This window comes from Equus caballus, chromosome 19 (assembly GCF_041296265.1).
Source record: "Equus caballus isolate H_3958 breed thoroughbred chromosome 19, TB-T2T, whole genome shotgun sequence".
Taxonomy (NCBI): Eukaryota; Metazoa; Chordata; class Mammalia; order Perissodactyla; family Equidae; genus Equus; species Equus caballus.
The window spans coordinates 16,403,888-16,418,587 of record NC_091702.1 but is presented as its reverse complement, the minus strand read 5'-3'; the positions used below and the strand labels follow the sequence as shown (position 1 = coordinate 16,418,587).

At 33.9% G+C, this 14,700-nt stretch overlaps 1 long non-coding RNA gene across 2 annotated transcripts in view; it reads right to left on the bottom strand.

The window, feature by feature from the left end:
- Window positions 1-425: 425 nt before the first annotated feature.
- Window positions 426-14,700, bottom strand: part of LOC138918956 (uncharacterized) — a 75,388-nt gene continuing 61,113 nt past the window's right edge. For both annotated transcript variants that reach the window (XR_011428738.1, XR_011428739.1), the window contains 2 exons: window positions 4,205-4,308; window positions 426-1,197 (listed from right to left, as the gene is read on the bottom strand). This is a non-coding gene — a long non-coding RNA (uncharacterized lncRNA). The remainder of the gene's footprint in view (window positions 1,198-4,204; window positions 4,309-14,700) is intronic.

The following is a 14,700-nucleotide window of genomic DNA, read 5'->3' as shown; positions in this document are numbered from 1 at the left end:
TTGTGGGACCGCCCAATGGCCGGACCCTACCAGCACTGATACCATTTTAACTTTTTTTCATGTTCTTTCCTTGGTCTTGTAAAGAGATGACTCACATATCCATGCCTTATAAAATTAGCCGTAAGCCTCAACTCGGAGCAGCAGCAGTTGCTCCTCCTGCCCGTGGGCCCTGTCCCCACGCAGCAGCAGTGGCAGCTCTGCCTGCCCATGGGTCCCGTCCCCATGCTATTCCACACTATTCTCTAAATAAAAGAGCACTACTGCCAGATCTTGAGAGTCCAAGAAATCTTTCTTTCGACTCCTTGCATCACCGACCACGCATCAATAACACATGAGAAACACTTGTTATCAAGGGTCTGGAAAATAGCACCTCCCAATAAAGATTCACCATTATAAATGAAAAGACTCATAAGACTTGGAACAGATGGATTTCAACGTATTTTTATGTCATTTTATTAAACTATATGTCATTTTCCAAACTACCTCTTTACACCTTGGTTCTTCTAAGAAGCAGTTTCCTTTTAGAAATTAGAAGGCTTTGTAAAAGTAAATAGGCATTATGAGACATTGAAAATAAATTCTTTCTCTACTAATGATAACATTTTGTTCCTGTGTTGCTTACTGTATATGATTTAATATTTAACTGGAATAATTGCAGTATAAAAGTATGGGGGACTGGAATTAGCCACCCCAAGATATGTCTCCTTGGCATGAGGATTATTTTGGGCTGGTTACTTGTAAAAACTGCAGAAAGGAAAGAAACTGAACAGTAGAATTTCCTTACCCTTTGTTAAGATACATTTACATTTGTAAGGGAAATCTCCATCTGTAAAGGTGTCTCCCTCTCTGTACCAGGAAGAAGAGGGGCTGACCTTATCTCTAGAAACTCTTAATCAAGGCAGAAGGCAAGAACTTAAATCTGCATAATAAGCTTACTCCTGTTTACTGTGCTTGTCTGGTAACCTCCTGTAACTGACTCCCCCCACCACCAACATCTTCCTTTATCTTTAGCTGAAGATGATATTTAAGGTGGTGGCTTTGGCCATTTTGACGAGTTGCTCAGGTTGCCTGAGCCTCTCCCATGTATACATGCTATAAAGCTTTGTTTAATTTTCTCCTATTATTCTGTCTCATGTGAATTTAATTCATTCTCCAGCCAGAAGAACCCACAGCGGGTAGAGGAAAGGTCTTCCTCTCCTACAAAAGTAACAGAATAGCATAAAATCAGTAAAATCAAAATGAAAGAACGATATTCTCATAAAAATCACCCTACGCATAATTTGTGTTAAATATAATCATAACATTATACAATTTCGTATTATTTTCAACCTACATTTCTGTCAAAATCCTTTTCCATATTATTTTTATAAAAATGTCTAAAAAAATCCTTTGGTAAAATAAACTGGATTAATTATGGTTCCAGTAACTTAATAAGACAGATGCATAAAAAAGAAATATCTAAAATTTGGTTTCAAGAATTTTTTACATTTTCTAATAATAAAGATATGCAAATGTCTAAAAAAAGTCATTTGTTATTCTCTTTCATTTTTTTAAATAATCATATATGTTTTGTTCTTGTATGCTTTTTTTTCTGTTCAATAAGGTAAAACATGCAAATGTTCTATGAATCAAAATGGTACAGAATGGCTTAGGATGAAAAGCACAATCTTCCACCTCATCTTTCCTCTCTTCTGATACCACTCCCCAAAGAAGTTACTCTCTCATTGTTTCTGGTTAGTTTCTCTGAGGGTTACATTGTAGCAGATTTAATTATTGTCCCCAAATCTACATCTTCATCTTTACCATATGGTTTTCTATTTCTTATCATTTTCACTTGCACATTTGACTTGCTCTGGCCAGCAGAGTACATAAGAATCAGAGTTTTTGTGCTATTTTCAGAATTAGATCTTAAGAGCTTTTGTGTATTTTCCCCATGCCTTCTGTTTCTGCCATCACCATAAGAAGAATTTACCCCAACCAGAGTGCTGGTCCGAGGAGCATCAGAGACGTGTGAAACAGACATAAACCAAATCCCCAGGAGAAGCCAAGTCTAAGCAGACGTACTGCTTGAAATACTTCCAATAAAAAGAGCAGTAGTTGAAATTTGCTTTCTTTCTTTTTTTTTTAATCCTCTGCCATTTAAATGTATTGCTAAATTTGGCAATCTGGTTCTGTGTGACTTGATGTAAAGACAAGAACCTATTCAGACTACGGAGGTCATACTAGGTATTAATTCTATTAATTCTTCCAGAATCCTGGAAGCTAATGGGCTTGCAAGGATGGCAAACTTTAGTCAATCAGGAGCTGCTGCCCAAGAATTTGAGTTTGGAAAAAATGTGATACAAAGGAGAAGAGGCAGTTGAAATTGGCTGCTAGATGTCTCCTGTATTCAATATTCATTGGAGTCATCATCAAGCAAACATTCAAACCAGACTTCTCCTGGTCAGATAGGCTGAGTTCTTAGTTACTTATCATTTAATAAATCTAATATCTTTTACATTAGAAAGAATTGGTTTCTCATGCTGGCAATTAAGTTCTTTGACTAGTATACTATTCTTAAAGTATTTTATTCTTAAAATCTTGGTTGTTTAATCTATGTATTGGACATAAATTTTATTATGCAATCTCTATATTTTAATCTCTACATTGAGTATAAGATCAGCTATATAACAAACAATTCTGATAATTACTAACTTTCTGTAAAAGATGAATCATTTTAGCATTTGAAAAATTTCACAACTAAATTTTGATATACTGAGGAACTGAATTAGAGCTTTCAATTATTAAATATTTGTTTTTGTTGTTTTTATTTTATCATATATTTTATTTATTTATTAAAATTTTTAAGGAAAAATAAAATAGCAGTTATCTCACCAATTTGCAGTGGCTATTCTCACATTTAGAAAGACCATCAAACCCTCTAACAAGAATTTTCAGTTTTTCTGTTTCCATAAGTGATTTAGGAAAGTATATCCGTTATAATTCCCCAGTAAATACACTCAAATTATTGAAGCGTACAAGTCATGACCTTTGAGGTTTTAAATCAGTTAACAATGTAGTTCAAAATATCAACAGAATATTGCTAATAGGGAGAGTTTAAGTTTTAGACAGACTTACTAGACCTCTGTAAGTCACATTTATGAAGCAAGAAAATTTTTCCAGTATTATTGCTCTTTTACTGAAAATCTTTGAAATTTCTTTCTTGGGATTTAGTTCAAGGTCAGTTTTGTGAGCTGACCATGAAGTTATTCATATTACTTTAGTTATGTTGTTTTTCTTTTATTTAAAAAGTATCTTCCAACTTAATCACTCTCATATTCAGCAAACTTGGTTCAAAGTTGGTTGTGTGGTTTCCAAAAATTGAATCCACCTTTAAATGGTAAACATTTTCCATGACAGATAATATTGAAAAGAATGTGCTGCAGCCTCTGAGAACAATCTCAAAAGAGAAGATCAAGAAATATTTTGAACATAGCAGGAGAGCATTTCACTACAGAGATATTTTGAACAATGTCAGCATACTTAGGAAAAACGTGTGGTCTTGCATTGTCACTATTTACCATTCTCTCTACTTTGTGAATGTTTGATTATTTTAAGGACACATCTTATACATCTTTCATAATCACTGCCTAAAAAAAACAAAATTCTTCAGACTTAATTTACATTTAATATTAACTTTCAAAGGAATTTTTTACCTTTGTAAATTCTTTGAAATTAACGAAGATGTACTTTATATTTTTCTTAGCAATTTGCACATATGGAAACAAGAATATGTTATTTGAAAAGGACAGGGAATTTTATTCATTTTGAGTCTGAGGTGATAGTTTGCTATTTGCTTACTCATTTGTTTATTAATATTCCTATAGATTCCCAGGAAATTAGCCCTCATGACACTATTTTTTTATTTTATGTTTTCAGTTCACAATTGTTTATTCTATGATTTCTAATGTCAATAATTCTGCAAGGTGACCATAGTAGACATAATGTTTTTCCTTACTGGAGCGTGTGTTTTAGTGTAGAAAAGAGACAAAAAAATTAAACAAAATATTTCTTCATGCTGATGAGTGCTCTGAAGGAGATAAACAGGGTTAAAAATGAGGTTATTGCCCTAGAGATTCTGGTCATCAAGGACAGAAACTACTTGATTCTTGGAGAACAAGAAGATGACGATCAAGCATTCCAGGCAGCAATAGAAGAATGATACCTGAGTATTTCATAAAAGGCCAGTATGGATTGACCACAAAACTGATGAGTGGGAAGTAAAATGGTGTGATTCTGTAACAAGCAGAATCTAGACCATGCAGGATCCTGTAGGAAAGAAAAGAATTGAGATGATTCATAGTGCTCTGTTTTATACAATCTTAAGTATTTTGGTGGTTTTTAATAAAATTGCTAAGAAAGGTGAAAAAAGACATTGTACAGAGAGGCAAAAATAACTTCATTTGTTTCGGACCTGTTAAGTTTTTGAGATTAATGTCTTGACATGTTTTATCTATTTAAATATATATATATATACACACACACATATATACACACATGTATATACATAGATTTACACACATATATATATAAAATATCTTCTGTGTGAGTGAATGTGTGGTTTGTGTGTAGACAGCAGATACAAACACATATGTATATACATACATCCTAAGGACCCAACAACAGAATCTAAAAATATTCATTTGGAAAAGAATTCAACAGTAAGATCACAGCATTCTAGGATATATCAATTACCTTGATGAAAACTATAAAATCATTTGCAACTTGGCACACAGATAACAGAATAATTTTTGTTTGATACTGTCTACTTTCCACATGGAGATTTATCAGTTCCCTAAGCTTAAACTCTTAATTCCTTATATGTCTCAAGTTCATATCTTGCATGGCAATTCTGAACCAAATAAGAAAAAAAATCATAGCTCATTTCCCTATAACAAATCGATATGGATCTCACATAGATAAGCACAATTTAAAATGTCTTCCAGAAATATATATTAATTCATTAATGTATATTTATTCTTCGAATTTCATCATATGAAAAGCAGAAGAAATTTATTTACTTTTTTAAAGTATGAAGGAAGAAAAGAATCCAATAAATGTTCTAAGATCTATTCTTATTGAATTTCTAAACTAATATCATTACCACAACCTTAAAAAAAATTGCATTTGATCCCACAATTCCACTTCTAGGTACATAAATGAGAAAAATTAAAACAAACTTATATAGGATTATTCATAGCAGTATTATTCACAACAATGAAAAAATGTAAACAACTCATATACTAATTAATGGATGACTGGATAAGCAAAATTTGGCATCTACATACAACAGAATATCACTCATCATAAAAAGAAATAAAGTACTGATGCATACTACAACAAAGATAAGCATTGAAAATATGACACTAAATTTAAACAGCCAGATGCAAAAGGCTACAATTATCTTTCTACTTTTATATGAAATATCCATAAGAGTCAAATCTAGAAAGAGAAAAATTAGATTAGAGTTTGACTAGGCCTGGTGGTAAGGAGAGAAATAGAAAGTGACTGCTAATTTGTACTGGCTTTTCTTTTGGAGTGATGAAAATGTTCCAAAATTAAATTGTGATGGTGGTTGTACAACTCTGTGAGTATATTAAAAACCATTGAATGATGCACTTTAAATGGAAGAATTGCATGATATGTTAATTACATCTCAGTCAAGCTGTTAAAGGATTTAAATTCAAATACGTAAAAGGTAAATAAAGGAACACAGACAAATATAATTTCATACAATTTTATAAAATAAATTTGGACATTTAGATAAAAATGTTAGTTTTCTAAGAAAATGTGAAATTCCAAAATTAATTTTAGAAGGTTTAGAAAACCTGAAGAGTACAATAACCTCTAAATAAAATGAGTATATTGTTAAAAATTTCACCCCATTTAAATACACTGTGCGAAATTATTTCATAGGTGAGTTCTTTCAAATTGAAAATATAAAAAAAATGCTATTCAAATGTTCTACTACATAGGGAAAGAAAATAAGCAAGATGTACAAGGCAAAATTTAAAACAGGATGATGAATATAGAATAAACACACACACCCATTTATGACTAGTGACATAAATTATAAAGTATTATTAAATTTCATCTACCTTATATTAAGAATAATAATATATTATGACTAAGTAAGTACACTGAGAAGGCAAGGATGGCTCCCTAGTATATTTAGCAAATTAATAAATCTAATGGCTCCATGAAGGAACAAGCTTATAACATACATATAATATAAGATGAGAGGAGTGACGTCAGAATTATGGCAGAGAGAGTTGTTTGCTTTGTCTCTCCTCTCTAAGTTACAACCAGTAGGACATCCACAGATCAACAAAGGATTGTCTGCACAGCATACCCAAAAGCCTGAGAGAGCCATACATCTGTACATCTGAATGTGGAGGCACTAAACCTCATGGAGGTGGCAGAACCAGGGGCGCAGCATGTGGCTCCCAAGACTGGAGGCTCCAGGAACCAAGGTGGTACACACCGTTAAAGGCTCCAGAAACTGCAGTAACACCTGCAAATGAAAGCTTCAAGAACTGAGACAACATCTGCAAACAGAGGCCCCAGGAACCACCATGGAACCCACAAATAGAGGGTCCAGGAATTGCTGAAGTGCCTGTACCTGGAGTCTCCAGAAACTGCAGTGGTGCCCATAACCCAGCCTATCTTCCTCCCCTGACTATGGCAGCAGTGCCTGCAGACCCAACCCTCCCAGCAATGGCAAAAGCATCCAAGACCCTGGTGTCCCTGGCAGGGGTGGCAGCACCTGCAACCTGAGGTTCTGGGAACTGTTGCAGCATCCAAGACCTGAGGCTTCAGGAACCATCAGGGTGCCCACAATGAGAGGATCCAGGAAGTGTGGCAGCACTTGAGTCCCAGACTCTCCCCATCCCCTAGCAGTGGCAGCAGCACCCAAGAACAGAGGCTCCAGGAATTGTGGTGGTACATAAGAGCAGAAGGTCTGAAAACCATGATGGCACCTGTGACTGGAGGCTCCAGGCAGCACACACAACCCAGATATCCCTCTCATGGCAGTAGTGGTGTCTCTGGGGACCCTAGCCTGGAGCAATGCCTGAAAACCCAGTACTCTGGCAGTGGTGGTGCCAGAACCCCCAGAAATTTTGGAAGTAGCAGCAGAGGCAACACACATGACTCCAGCCTACTGGCTGCAACAGCACTCAAGGCCACAGAAAACTGGGTTGCAGTGGTGGCAGAGCCCACAAACCTGGTCCTGTCAAGCCACAGCAGCATCTGCAACCCTAGCCCCCCAACCAGTGGTGACAGAGCCTGTGAACTTGACAACCCTGGATGTGGAATTGGCACTCACGATCCTAGCAATAAAGTATCATGGACCTCAGAGGCACAAGTAGCAAAATGAGGGCACCAATGACACCTCTGGCAAAGACAATGGAAGGTAGAAAGTACTAGCTCTCAAATAGAATCAGAAATAATTCAGGTGGAAGAGGAGAGAGAACTAAGATTTTTAAAAAATGAAGAAATTCTACAAAAAATCCAAATCAATTAGAAAAACTCAAATAGAAAAAATATGAGGAAAATGGGTATCCCAGAAGAAGAAGAGAGAGAAGGGAGCAGAGAGTTTATTGAAAGAAATATTAGCTGAGAGTTTCCCAAACCTGCAGAAGGAACTGGATATACAAGTCTATGAAGTTGATTATCTCAAAGCAAAAAGACTTTCTTCAAGACACATTATATTAAAAATGGAAAAATTCAAAGACAAAGAAAGAATTGTAAAGGCAGCCAGAGGAAAAACATTAGTAATCTACAAAGGAAACTCCATTAAGCTATCAGCAGAAACTCTACAGACCACGAGAGAGTGAAATGACATATTCAAAATAGTGAAAGAAAAAACTGCCAGTCAAGAATACTCTATCCATCAAAGTTGTTCTTTAGATATAAAGGAGAAATAAATGCTTTCCCAGACAAACAAAAGTTGAAGGAGTTCACCACCACTAGATCTTCCTTACAAGAAATGTTGAAAGGAACTCTTCAACCAGAGGCAAAAGAACACAAAACTATGAGTAAGGTGATAAATAGAATCAGAAAATTTCAAAACTTTCACAGAATAGGGCGTTAAACACTTTATTATAGCATTAAGGTTAAGGGGGGGCATTAAAATGGTCTGAAGTCACTTCAATATGGCAATGAACTCACAATATAAAAAGGGAAATTTGTCACAACAAAAAGAGGAGGAGGAATAAGATGGAACTCATATAGGCAAATAAAGATAAGATGCTATCAGCAAATAAAGGACTATTTTATCTGTGAGACATTGTATAGAAACCTTACGGCAACTAAAAAACAAAAATCTGGAGGAGAGACACAAAACATAAAAAGAGAGGAAACTGAGAAAAACATTATAGAAAGCCACCAAATGGCAAAAAGAAACACAAGAGGAAAGAAACAATGGAGATATAGAAAAACCAGAAAATAAAAGATAAACTGCAAGTAGTAAGTCCTCCTATACCAATAATCACTCTAATGTAAATGGATCGAACTCACTAATAAAAAGGCAGAGAGTGGCTGGATAGATTAAAAAACAAGATCCAACCACACGCTTCCTTCAGGAGACTCAACTTGGCTCTAAAGACAAACATATGCTCAAAGTAAAGGTGTGTAAGGTGGTACTCCAAGCAAATGATTGTCAAAAGAAAGCAGATCTAGCAATACTCATATCAGGCAAAATAAACTTCAAGCCAAAAATGGTAACAAGAAACAAAGATGAATTATATAGTCATAAAAGTGAAAATCATCAAGAAGGCATAACATTTATTAATATATACACACCCAACTTAGGAGCACCAAAATATACAAAGCAACTGTTAACATACCTAAGAGAAGAAATTTACAGCAATACAATAAGAGTAGGAGATTTTACCACTCTACATATATCAGTGGACAGATCATCCAGTCAGACAGTCAACAAGGAAATATTGGCCTTAAATGACACAGTAGATCAGATGGACTTAATAGATATATACAGAACATTTTACCCCAAAGCAGCAGAACACACATTGCTCTCAAGTGCACATAGAACATTCTCAAGGATAGACCATATGTTTGGAAACAAAACAAGTCTCAATAAATTTAAGATGGAAATCATATTAAGCATCTTTTCAGACAATAACAATATGAAACTAGAAATCAACAAGAAGAAGACAGAAAAAATTCTCAAATATGTAGATATTAAACAATATGCTGCTGACCAACTATTTTGTCAATGAATAAATCAAAACAGAAATAAAAAAACTACAGGGAGACAAATGAAAATATGACATTGCAAAATCTATGTGATTCAGCAAAAGCTATAAGAAGAGGGAAGTTTGTAGCAAAACAGGCTTACCTCAAGAGCGAGAAAAATCTAAAGTAAGCAATATAAATTTTCACCTAAAGGAAGTAGAAAAACAATAACAAATGAAGCCCCAAATCAGTATAAGGAAGGAAGTAATAAAAATCAGAGAAAAAATAAATGAAAAAGATTATAAAGATAATAAAAAAGTTCAATGAAATTAAGTTCTGGTTCTTTGAAAAATAGACAAAACTGACAACCTTTAGCTAGGCTCACCAAGAACAAAAGAGAGAAGGCTCAAATAAATAAAATCAGAAATGAAGAGAAGAAGTTACAATGGATACCACAGAAATATAAAGGAGGATAAAAGAAAATCTAGAAGAAATAGATAAATTCTTAGAATCACACAATTTTCCAAGATTGAACCATGAAGAAATAAAAAGTCTGAGAGGACCAATCACTACAAAGGAGATTGAAATAGTAATTAAAACCTCGCAAAAAACAAAAGTCCAGAAGACTTCACTGGTGAATTATACCAAATGTCCAAAGAAGATTTATCCCTATCCTTCTGAAATTCTCCCAAAAATTGAAGAAGAGAATATGCTTCCTAATTTATTTTATGAGACCAACATTACTTTAATAAGAATATCAGCCAAGGACAACACAAAAAAAGAAAATTACAGCCAATATCTCTGATGAACACAGATGCAAAAATTCTCAACAAAATATTAGCAAATTGGCTCAACACACACAAATCAATCTTTGCGATATACCACATTAACAAATGAAAGGATAAAAATCATATAATCATCTGAATAGTTGCAGACAAAGCATTTGATAAGTCTCAATATTCATTTATGATAAAAACTCTTGATAAAATGGGTATAGAAGGAAAGTACCTCAAAATATATGACAGACCTACACTAACATCATACTCAACAGTGAAACACTGAAAGTTTTTCTCTAAGATCAGGAAGACAAGGATGCTCACTCTCGCAACTTTTATTCAACATCATACTAGAAGTCCTAACCAGAGCAAATAAGTAAGAAGAATTAAGAGGCATTCATATTATGAAGGAAGAAGTGAGTCTGTCACTATTTGTGGACAACATGATTTTCTATGTAGAAAACCCTAAAAATTGCACCAACAAACTATTACAGATAGTAAAATAAAATTTGCAGGGTGAAAAATCAACACACAAAAACCTATTGTGTTTCTATACACTAACAACAAACTATCAAAAACAGAAATTAAGAAAACAATCCCAATTACAATTTCAACAAAAAGAACAAAATACCTAGGAATGAGTTTAACCAAGGAGGTGAAAGACCTGGAGACTGAAAACTATAAGACATTACTGAAAGAAATTGAAGAAGACAAAAAGAAATGGAAAGATATTCCGTGCTCATGGATTGGAAGAATTAACTGTTAAAATGTCCTTATTTCCTAAAGAAATCTACACATACAATACAATCTCTGTTAAAATCCCAATGGCATTTTTTTCACAGAAATAAAATGAAAAATCCTAAAATTTGTATGGAACTACAAAAGACCCTGAATATGTAAAGCAATTCTGAGAAAAAACACAAAGCCAGAAGTGTCATGCTCCCTGATTTCAAACTATACTACAAAGCTGTAAGAATAAAAACAGCATGATGCTGGAAGAAAAACAGACACACAGATCAATGAAACAGAACTGAGAGCCCAGAAGTAAACCCACATATATATGGATAACTAATTTACAACAAAAGAGTAAAAAACACACAATAGAAAGGAAAGTCTTTTCAATATATGGTGCTGGGAAAACGGGACAGCCACATGCAAAAGAGCGAAAGTAGACCACTGTCTTACGCCATACACAAAATCTAACTGAAAATGGATTAAAGACTTAAGTGTAGGCCCTGAAACCACAAAACTCCTAGAAGAAAATATATGCAGTATGCTTTTTGACCTTGGTCTTAGCAATGTCTTCCTGGATATGTCTCCTCAGGCAAGGGAAACAGGAGTAAAATTAAGCAAACAGGACTACATCAAACTAAAAAGCTTCTGCACAGAAGGCAAACTGGCAAGAAAATGAAAAGATAACCTACCAAATGGGAGAACATATTTGCAAATCATATATCTGATAAGGGGTTAATATCTATAATATATAAAGAACTCATACAATTCAACAGCAAAAAATACAAACAACCTGATTACAAAATGGACAGAGGATCTGAATAGATATTTTTCTAAAGAAGACACACAGATTGCCAACAGGTACATGAAAAGATGTTCAATATCACTAATTATTAGAAAAATGCAAATCGAAACCACAATGAGATATACCTACATGCCCATTAGAATGGCTATTATCAAAAAGACAAGAAATAACAAGTGTTGGAGAGGATGAAAGGGAATCCTTATACACTGTTGGTGAGAATGTAAATTGGTGCAACTATTACAGAAGACAGTATAGAGATCTCTCTATATAAAGCTGAAGACCATAACTACTATATGATCCAGCTATCCCACTCCTGGGTATTTATCCAAAGAATACAAAAGCACTAATTTGAAAAGATATATGCATTCCTGTGTTCATTGCAGCATTACAAGGAAACAAACTAAGTGCCCATCAACAGATGTCTGGATAAAGAAGAGGTGGTCTGTACATACAATGGAATACTGCTCAGTCATAAAAAGATGAAATCTTGCCATTTGCAAGAACATGGTTGGACTTTGAGGGCATTATGCTAAGTGAAATAAATCAGACGGAGAAAGACAAATACCGTATGATTTCACTCAGGTGAAACATAAAAAAGAAAACGAAAATAAGCTCACAGAAGCAGACAATAGATTGGTGGTTACCAGAGGGGAAAAGCGGTGGAGAAAGGGTGAAATGGGTAAAGGTGGTCAATTATGTGGTGATGGATGCAAACTACACTTCTGGTGGTGATTATGTTTTAGCATATACAGATGCTTAATAATAATTTTGTACACCAGAACCCTACATAATAATAAACCAATATTATCTCAATGAGAAAGAAAGAAAGAAAGATTAAATTATAGATAAAAACAACCAGTTTTTATTAACTTCCTGTAAATATCTAAGAAAACAAGCAATATTTGTTACTATATCTTTATATAACTTTATGTCAATATCAATTCAAATTAGCAGCCAACATCTTGCTCAATAAGGAAACACTGAAAACATTCACAATAAAAACACGGCATTTTAATAATAAATTTTGACAAGAGTGTGAAATAGTTGTCAGTGTTAGAAATAAAGAAGAAAAAATGGATTGGTCTTTAAAAACACTGGCTCTGGAGTCATTTTTACTGTATTAGAATCCTAACCTCTGCTTTATCTCACCAAATACTGGTTAAAAACTTGTGACATTTATGTTTTGGAAGCCATAAATATTTGCACATGTGGAGGGAAGGGAATGGGGAGGAAAATGGAAAAATGTCAAGCTGGTGTTTTAATTTGTCTGGTGAATGCCTGCTGAAGTCTTCCTCAATCTACCTTGGTCCCAGAAATGCTTTCCCTCTGAGCTCACTGTTCTTGCTGCTTTAGAGATCCTTGCACATAATGTAGCATGAGATCGGATAACTGATAAGTGTCTCCACTTCTGACATGTATTCCTATCAACTAAAGACTTGAATATACATCCTAATCACTGTGTGTGTGTTTATTTGAGAATTACATCTATGTATTACTTCAGTAAACACCAGAAAAATGAAAATATTACAAGGAAGAAAAATGTTGAAATAAATATTTGATATTTTAACTCCACAAAAACTGTCTTGTTCCAGAGCAACTATTACTTTTTCAGAGAAATTCAGTGTGACATAATGTTCTTGATTTAACATGTTGTGATGCAGTAATTTGAAGTTCTGGTCCTAAATTTGCTTGAATTGATCCCATTGTCACACTTGAAAAAAATAGCGCATGAACATACACAGAAATAAATTACTGAAGATCGCCATTGGCTGTTCTTAATAAATATTATGTTTTTTCTCAATCTTGTCTATCTACTTTGCCAAGGTTTTGGTGAATTCAGCTGGTTGGTTTTCATCTTCCCTTTGGTTGTTCTTGTAAACTAATCAAAAGTTGTTATATTTCTCCAAGTTCAACAAACAGATTCAAATTACACTGAAAATGCAATTAGAAGATTTTTAAGCAGGTAAGAAAAGTTATATTTTTAAGTTTTAATGTGAAAATACTGTTTCTATAGATGAATATTACATCATTTTAAAAGTGGAATAAACAGTAATGAACATATTTCCAGGTATTTATTTTCAAAAAGTTTTGTCCACAGTAGGTGTCACTTTGAAAAATGATTGCTTTCTCATGTATTTTTGAAATTAATCTTTTGTCTCAAAGAGTATTTGGTCATTTCTAATATCTGCCTAGTAAACTACTATAGACAACATTTTAGCTATGTGATATCAAGGAAATTGTCAGAAAATTTGGAACATGTGAGTTTTTGTAGCCAAAAAATATATAACGCATTATGATTTAAAATCTTTGTTTGACTATTCCATTATAAGATAACATGTAAATCTCTGAGTGATAAAAAATAGTTTTGGTTATACCACATCCTCTTCCACAGTATTATAAATACTCTACTATTAATCTACTTGTTCATGTAAAATTAACTATCCATGGCTTTGGGTCGACCATGAACTAAAAATGGCTAAAATATACTAAAAGGAAATGAGTGAATATGGGTACTCTTCAGTGTTACTTGAAGATACTTGATATACTGCACTGACACATGGCTGCCTATTTAAGAAAAGGTTTTAAAATAAAAACTTAGAAATTATAACATGCACACTCCAACTTTGGGGACCACTAAACTTAGTAGTTTTTCTAAGGAGCTGAATTTCTACTTGCATCTCCTTCTGAATGTGTCTAATGCAGACAGATGTCCATTGAGCAGAATCCTGTTTTCTATACCTGAGTTCCAATCAGGTATAAAACTAATTGAGCTCATAGAAAAGAGGATAATAATTGACTATGCAAATATTTAAATCACCTACTCCCTTCATCACAACAAAAGTTTGTTTAAAAACGTTGCTTCTGCAAAGGATTACTGCAAGTACTCATTCAGGTACACATTGCTACAACTTCTTTTGCACAAACTCAAATATGCATTCACTAATTGATGTAACAAACACTCATTGAGTGCCTCCTTTAAAAGCATCACTATTTTAGACATTGTAAATTTATAATAGGTGACCCCCAAAGTCCAATCACTGATGAAGCTTATAGCCTCTGGTATTTTTCAATGGTTTGTTTTTTTTGTTTATGTTTTCTGGTGAGGAAGATTGACCCTGAGCTAACATCTGTTGCCAATCTTCTTCTTTA